Genomic DNA, 8,966 nt, shown 5'->3' with positions numbered 1-8,966 from the left:
ATTTGCAAGGATAAGCACACCAGTAACACACATATACTGTATGCATACATATCAACACAAGTGCATCGGAGTGGGTATAGAATGGGCACCCTGCACACACATATTCACCCCCATTATAGTTACATACAAAACCCATTTTATAACCAATCAAGGAGCTGAAGTTGATTCATAAATCTGTTTATCCCCTGCTGCTGTTGCTGCTGCCCATGCATGTTACCCAGTATGTTTCAAGGAATCACCCAGTATCAACACCACTATATATCTCATTAGTGGTGTGTATAGAGATTAGCCCTTCATTCATTTTCACTGTGTTAGTTGGTGGTAAAAATCTCAGAGACCTGATCTGCACGGTTAAATACAACAGAGCTAAGTAAGAAAACCTAAATTGCCAGCAGCTCACAAATGCAACAGCTGGACAGCGGTGAGGCTGAAAATCAATCAGCCGTCCAAACAGCGAGGTTCCACATCTGGTGTAACTCAAAACTAGAGGGGGAGGTGAGGTGATTCAGCAGGTGATGGCAGCAAACTTCACCAAAGAATGAAAGTGAGATGAGAAGAAAGGCTGCAAGGAAGGAGCAAAGGAAAGCAAAGGAAAATAAAATAAAAATGAAGATGAGTGAAAGGAAAGAAAAAGGGCATGGCTGAAAAGGAAGGGATATGAGCGGAGGAAGGACAGAAGAGAAGAGGAAAGAAAAGATGAGAAATAAAAGCAGGGATAAAGTGACAGTGAGGAGGATGAGGAGCAGAAAAAAATGGGAGAGGGAAGAGGAAATATAACTGAAGCCCATAAACAGCTTGGTCTTCATGAAACCTGTGAACATGCTCAACCTGCTTCCCACCAAGCCAGAAGCTCCCCAGTGTAACTGGCAGTCAACACTATGTCAAATTCAATGACACTTTATAACTGTACGGGAATGCATGCATGCATGTATGTATGGGTATGCATATTTTTATGCGTCTGTGTGTGAGACCAAGTATCAGAAAAGCAACTGCTCAGGCTAAAAGGACATATCTGCTTCAGTTCTTAACAGCTGCCCCCTGCAGTTGCCCTTTTCCACACATGAAAGAGCAACAGTCACACTGTGTGTACACGCGTTTGTGTGTGTACAGTGTGTAAGACATGAAAGAGTGAGGCAGCAGCAGGCATCAAGGAAATATTCAGTGTCTTGTAAATCAGCGCTATACGATGTGTGCCTTGAACAAAACACTTTGCGTGTGTGGGAAAGTGTAATTTATACATGTAGGTTTGTTACCTGCTGTTACTGATTAGATGTATAACACTGGCTCAAACATGATCTATCTATCAATCTATTGATCTATCGTAATCTCTGAGTTTCTGCCTCTAGTTTATTTTTGCTTTACGACGTTAGAAAAGTTCAGGAAACCTTACATGTTTCTCTTGCTTAAACCACAGATGGGAGTCTGTATATAAATACTGGCAAAGTGCTCTGCATGTCCTTCATTTACCCGAACCATATCTCGCCAAGCATGTAGTTCTTCAATGGCACTGTAGTCATTCAGAAAATGCAAACTGCTCAACAAGTATATTTAATTTTCCTAGAAGACAGCATTGGTACCATACAAAGAAGACTTTTGCATCACATAAGTGACAAATCCCATTAGTGATTTGTCATCCCAGTAGAGATTCAAACAGACCTTAAAGGACACACAAATGGTAAAAAGTAAATATTAATCACACAGATCATACAATTGTCCCTCAGAGTTTTTAGATTTGCTCTTCTGTGATGTCCCCGTTTTCATGCACTAACACTACTAGCACTGCAGAGCAATCATTTCTTTTTGAAAAGACTTCGGAGTAAAAAGAGTTCTGGTTTCACGGGTCAAGTCTCAAATTAGCACTAAGGTGTGTATTGTCACTGTTATCTTTTTTTTCCTCCTTCAAGTTATACAAAGCTCAGTTGTAGTGCTTAGGAGGTTGTGGTCTCCATTGCTGGACAGCATCTCCAACACTGACACACCCAAGTTTAGGGGGGAAAAAAACAACCTTGATTTTTAGCACAAAAGGTTTTTTGCTCACATTTGTGTTCGTGCCACCTTTTCCTCCACTGGGGATTTCTTAATGAGCCCATCATGACCATGTCTCCTTTAGCCTTTTATGTAATTCTTATAATTTTCCAGTGTCGTGCTCTTTAACATACAGTTTGTTGTCCCTCTGAGCACTGACAGCATTTCATATGTGACATTTAATTTCCTTAACATAACAATTGGGTGTTGGGTCAGCTTCTACGGCGGCTCGCTTTACAGGGTGATATATCATCTGGTGTGAACCAGGTCAGTGCCTACAATTGCTGAGCAGCCGTCAGCCAACAGAGGAGGAAAATGGCCAAGGAAAGTATAAAACAGATGAGCTTTCAATTAGTACACAGCTTTACATTTGAAGAGCCACAGCCTGTGTGTGTGCGTGAGTGAATAAAGTAAAGCTTCCTGTGAGGAAGTTAGTGCTGCTCACCAAACCTCTCCTAGAAATTCCCCTTTTTAGTAAATGTAAACTTTCATTAGGTAGCTCATGTATCCTGAAATATCAAACTGTTTATTTTTTACTTTCTCCAAGTTTCCACGTCTTGTATTTTTCTTTTTTCTAATGTGGGAAAAAATATAAAGCTTTTGTTAGACCGAAGCCACAGAGATACAAACTTGGAAGTTGTGTTGACTTTCTTTAAGGACTAACCTGCGTGAGTTTCAGATACGAAGTCAAATCAAACTAAAAACTCTCACATTGTCAGTTAAGACCTGACCCTTGATCACAGCTTGCCTTTTTCATTTTCCAGATTATAGTTTTTTATTTAAAAGTTAAAATATCTTTTCAATCCATTCAAAATATAAAATTAAAAATAAAAAGCTAACAGAAAAATCACAAAAATTCTTTCATATTTAGCAGGAGTAATAAATAATGAGCAAAAGAACATATGAAAACAAATGCAAACTACAGTTAAAGAACTTGCACACTCTTGCTGATCTCACTTCACTTCCTCTGTTTCAAAAACTATCGTCACCTTGCTTCTGCTAGCCGCTAGACAAAATAATCCGTAAGGTCCAATCAAAACACAGGGTCGTTTGGTCACGACCTGCGTAGTAAAAGAGAGACAGGGGTTGTATTTTTCCTCCAAAGAGAATTCCCACCTCGTTTCTCCGTCTTTCTCCATGTTTCCGCCTCTGCGACTCTTCAATGCCACAGACCCTCTGGCTGATTTGGCGGCTCAGGCTATTAATCACATGGTTTTAACGGTGCTGCTAAGGCAGAGGTGAGCGAGCAGCAGAGCAGGTGACCCTCCCTAACCGCGCTCCCGACCCCCATCAACCCCCAAACACCATGTCTGTGCCCCGATAAATTCACAGCAGGACTTTGACTGAGTCTGTTTTTCATCCTTCCTCTCACTTCCTGCCTGATGTCATCACTATATACTTAATAATGGACAACAAGGAGATCTAATGAGACTGACAGAAGGTGTGTGTGTTTGTGTGAGTGAGTGTGCAAAACAGAAATAACTAATAATGTAGAGCACTCACATTTATATAGTGCTTTTCTATTTGACATTCATGGCTGATTTAGAATCACCTGGAAATTCACACACATACAGAGAGAAAATGCGAACTCCACACAGGAAAACCCGGGTGGGGTTTGAGCTAGGAGCTTTCATGGCGAACCTTCTTGCACCGCATACATGGTTAAATTTCTTTATTAAATCATTTTTTAAACGTTTTTGGAATATATGTTAAAAATAAATAAATAAATAAACTTCTCAAATTGGACATTTTTATTATTTTCTTTGTTTTATTTTCAGTGTAATATGAAGTTTAAATGATTGTCTGAATAGGCTACTGCATTTTATTTTTATTGGTTTAACTTGTGTCTGCCAGGAGGAAAGAAGAATGTAAGGATTTGGGCAGAAATACAGTGCAATGTAAACTACCTTGGTTTTATATACAGTGGTCTCTCGCTATAATGCGGTTCACCTTCCGCGGCCTTGCTGTTTCGCGGATTTTTTTGTGCAATTTTGCATGCTTCTTTTTTTTTTCTCTACAGCGCATTGTGTTCTGTGTCCTGATCGGCTGTAGAGCATTGTCAATCAATCTCGTGCCGTACAGTACAGAATGCGTTCAGATTCAAATTTACATAAATCTGCGATCGCTAGCTTGATGAAGACTAGTGTCTTAGTGTGACTTTGAAGTGCTGTACTGTAGGTTTGTAAGTTTTCTCCCCAACAAACACAACGTCGATGAAACATTTTGCACCGTCAAAGGCACCTGCGGCAGCACCCAAAATGCAGAGGAAGATGCTAACCATCGCACAAAAAGTTGGACTTCTGGACATGCTAAAGGAAGGTAGAAGTTACCATATTGTTCAGACCATCAGGCACACCAGATTATAAGGTGCACTAAGCAAAACAAAACAGTCAGATAAGTCAAACTTTACTCAACTCATTCTTCTTGCTTCCTCTACCTCCATACCATTGATTCATTAATGCTGAATTCTCTGACAGCTTCTCTGTTCCCATGTTCTGGACCTGAAAACAAGGTTTGATCTTTGGTTTCATTTTATAATACTGGACTTATTTTTCTACGAAGGTTTGATCGTTGAGAGTGTTTGAACAAGAGAGAAAAGTGTATAAATGTTCATGCCTGTATAGTGTGTAGTGAGGGGTTTTACAGCTGGCTACTTCGCAGATTTCGCTTATCGCGGGTTATTTTTAGTAACTCTCGCGATAAACGAGGGACCACTGTATTTGCATATTCTGGTATAGTATGCTGTGTATATGTAAATTTAATTTATCTGACTACTTTTTAGATTGCAGTTGTTCTACTGTTCTTCTTGCCTTTTTACCGACTATTAATATAACAACATAACAGGCTGATTCCCTTCCCACATATGATGGTCATTGATATTGCCTTCTAATTTACATTTAAAATGGCTTCTAAAGTGAGTTTTTCTGTCAATACGTTGTCAAGAAACCCACACAGGATTTCAACCAGGTCATTACTATTGTTTGTGGCACTCAAATGAGGTAGGAGAACTGTCACAGCATTGTAATTGCTGGTCAGTGACTCAGCTCATGTTTACCTACTGAAATGGGGTTTTGTAAAAGAGGACATGGAATTTTATATTTAAAAACATAATCAACAAAAGAACAAGCCCATTGCCTCTGCATTAAAGAAGGTAAGGTGCTTCAGTTACTGCCCTTAGGATACAGTCCAGATTGGAGTTCTTCTGCTACATACAATGCAGTTGTTACAAAGAAAATGAATGCTTGACCTTGTTTTGGGCCAATCCCAAAGCACATACTTGTGTATAAAGAGCTTTGAAAACATAACTTTGACTTCATGCAAACTATGAAGGCTTTCCAGCTCATGTACAAGTCGAGATTTTTAGCATGTTGAAGACAAGGCTGCAAAAGAATGATGAAGATTATTTTACCTTTTCTTTCTCTGATAGTTACAAGTAGTCAGAGTGTGGAAAAGAGGCACGATGGCCACGGATCAATGACATCGCAGTGCAATGCGGCACTTCAGCCATTGAGCTTGCAATTGAAATCTGCCCGGTTATCTACGCTGGCTACAATGAGACCCTCCTGATCCTTAAACACATGTTGGACCCACTTTGTCGAGCCACCCTAGATCAATCTGTGACTCCACCAGTTGCTCGTTTTCACTTTCCACTAAATATGACCCACGGCTGTGGAAGCATATTCAGGACCACCAGCGCTCCTGGGACAGGTATATTCTCTGACTTTTCCAGCATTGAGACAATGAACATCAGTGGTGTGGTCCAGTCTTTTGAGCCCACAACAGGAAAAATTTCCTACAAAACTGAGTTGATGTACTACTATTCCTGTTCCTACCCCTTAGAATATATGATCAACTACACCCAGCTTAATGTGTCAGCCACCTCTATCATAGTCAAGGACAACAATGGCAGTTTCATCAGCACCTTGAGCATGAAGCTGTTTAGTGATGCCAACTACACCCAACCACTGGTAATCCCACAGTGGGGAATTGAACTGAGGACCGATGTGTATGTTGAGATCAAGGCCACCAACCTCACACGCCAGTATAATGTCCTGCTGGACCGATGCTATGCCACCATTTCCCCTCTGCCATCCAACTCTAGCATCTTCAACTTGTTTGTCTCCTGCTCTAAGGATCAGTTCACAAACATGATTGAGAATGGAGACAGCCAAAGAGCTCGCTTTAAGTTCCCAGCCTTCCGCTTCATCGAACACGAGAAGGAGCCTGTGTCCACCTACTACATCCACTGTGTCATTCGTCTATGTGAAAGGAGCACCTGCAGCACATTCAAGCACTGTGCACAAAGAATGAAGAGGAGCACCCTTGATACTTCTGAAGTGGGCATAACCAAGGCTTACACCATCATCTCTCCAAAGATCATTACCAAAGCTGAAAATGTTGAGTCCAAAGAGCAGCCAATTGTTGTAGAAAAATATAATTCTGATGTCGGGCTCGGTGTGGGTGTTGGTGTCCTTGCCTTTGCTTTCTTAATTGCTCTCATTATTGCAGCTGTGTTTTATAAAAGGTTCAGGAAACATTAAAAAATAGTAGGGAAAACAGCAATCAAATGTCAAATTCAAATATTTGTAAGATTTGTGAATGTGTGTGAGGTCTTTTAAAGCAGTCAGAGTATCCTAAAAAAAAGCTTTTTGTCTTCCGCAAAGCAACTTGTCAACTTTCTGTCTAAGACTAACCATTACAGCATTGATGATACTGATTTTTGAAAATGACTCTAAAATCCAGCATTGACTTTGTAATCTCTATACTCTATTTATTTATATTTGCATTGATGTGTCAAAGCATAGGTCAAAGGCTCATGCTTTTTAGGACTTATTGTTCCTCGTGCATATCTGTAGATAAAGTTATCAGTGTGCCTGTAGGACAGGGTTACGAGTCCAAGATGCATAAATACAAAAAAGGTAACATGACAATATATCCTGTAAAATCCATGAACTTGTATATTAGCTTGAAAGAAATGTAGTTTGCACAATATCTAAAGGATGGAAGAGATAATATATGTAAAACATAATTAAAAAAATAAAAGCAAGAATACCAAATTAACTATATTGTTAATAAAGCTAATTGAGATAAAGATATCCTGATGTAAGAGAGGCTTGAGAACAAATTACACTAAACCCAAAATTACAACAAAGAAATGTATTCATCAAACTAGAATCTTAGTATGTCAAACTCTAAGGTTTCTCTCCATATCTTTTCCTTTGTGAAAGTACTCACTGGTTTTTCAAACTGACGTCATGCCCCATAAGGCCAGTCTATATGTCAGAGGAGGAAGCTGCCTACCTATGTGCAGTATATCTCTGACCCCACTGGGCTACAACTGCCCCATTGCTGTGTGATGTCGTCTGGAGACAGGCTGATAAATGGAAAGAAGAGCCAGAGCTCCCTCGTGAGAGATTCTTGACATGTGACATCTTTAGTAACAACTCCCTGTTTCTCTTTTAGTGCTTTTGTGATGCTAGACGGATTGTTTCCTGCTTCAAATAAAAACAAAGAAAGATATGCCAAAAGTCATCACCATCAAATGATCATTTAAGAATTAAATGCAAAATGCTTTAGATTAGATGGAGGACCTGTAGTTAGGAGTAATTACATAACTTGAAGAAGGTTAAAATTGTAAATTCATTTCAAAGTACCTCAGTTATCTAATTATGATAAAACTTATTAAAGTTGGCTATAGATAGTTTTGGTCACTTACTAAAATCCTGGTTAATCGCAAATGAAACAACCACATCACATCCTGGAAATATAAGACAGGCAAACAGAGAACATTAAATCTTCTTTGACTGGAAACACTGTTACTGTTTCAGCTGCTGTTGTGATACACTGACTGAGATGGCCATGAAGTGTGAAAGTTCACAATACAAATGAAATACATAAATCACAACTACAAAACAAAGCCAGAAGTGAAAATAAGAATGAGAATAGGTAAATCTAAAATTTAATATCCATTTGGCAGGTTTTGGATCCATCCAGTTCTCAAGTAAGTTAAGTTTACTTCAAAAAATTTCACTTCAGCATTTGGGTCCATAGCGACGCCATACCAGTTGTAAATGATGGGCTAGTCAGCACTATCTGTCAGTGAAATATAGACTGGATAAAAGTGAGGTGGAAAATTCAGAGTTTCAACAGAAACATTTGGCATTGTTGTACAGCCTTTACTGTAAACCTACCCACATATGCGGGTCACTTTCACACACAGCACATGGAGCAAGTTATTCACGGGCTTCATACTAAACCCCGAACCTGATCAGATCATTATTTTTGCTGTAGCAACGGGCAAATCTGGAATTGAACCACTTCCCAGAGTCATGCAGGATTTGATCTATGGCAGTTTAGCACCAACAAGGTTTGGCAGGGAAATGATAAGAGCCAAAGACCAAGAGGAAGGAGGCCCATTTTTTGATTGGTCTCCTGTGTATAGGTATTATATATTTTGAGATATATTCTCTAAGGCTTTATTCAAGGGAGTTTAGTTTACTGGGAAGTCAATTTATCTGCTCGACTGTCCCTGACTCCAGCTGGCATGTGCATGTATGTACATAGCAGATTGAATTTCATTTATGCACAGAATGGAACTTAAGTTCAATCTCAGAGACAGAGATCCTCTGGAGGCAGAAAAGCTCACTGGCTGAGTTAAATTTCAAAGAGATTTTTCTTGTTGGCTTGCAATATACTACAAAAGAAGAGAAAGGGACAAAAACAAAGTTGTTTGCTCATTCTGAAGATACAAAAATAGATACAAAATGAGGTGAACAGGTCTGCTAACTAAGAGTGATCTTTTTAAGGTTAAGAAAAACAAGTCCTTAGATTTAGATTAGGTAAATAGTGTAAAAGTATTAAAACATTGTCCCAAAACTTGCAATGAGTTGGGTAGAAGGACAAATATGAATTGTGCTAACATGTTAGCTTACCAGAGGAGT

The 8,966-nt window shown here is 39.3% G+C and overlaps 1 pseudogene across 1 annotated transcript; it reads left to right on the top strand.

The window, feature by feature from the left end:
• Positions 1-5,360: 5,360 nt before the first annotated feature.
• On the top strand, positions 5,361-7,111 carry LOC113007347 (zona pellucida-like domain-containing protein 1 pseudogene; annotated as a pseudogene). Its single transcript, XR_013902507.1, has one exon. The product of XR_013902507.1 is annotated as a zona pellucida-like domain-containing protein 1 pseudogene (transcript).
• The last annotated feature ends 1,855 nt before the right edge of the window (positions 7,112-8,966 follow it).

Source organism: Astatotilapia calliptera, chromosome 16 (assembly GCF_964374335.1).
Source record: "Astatotilapia calliptera chromosome 16, fAstCal68.1, whole genome shotgun sequence".
Classification (NCBI taxonomy): domain Eukaryota; kingdom Metazoa; phylum Chordata; class Actinopteri; order Cichliformes; family Cichlidae; genus Astatotilapia; species Astatotilapia calliptera.
The sequence above is the reverse complement of the archived record's forward strand: the minus strand, read 5'-3'. Positions and strand labels throughout refer to the sequence as shown.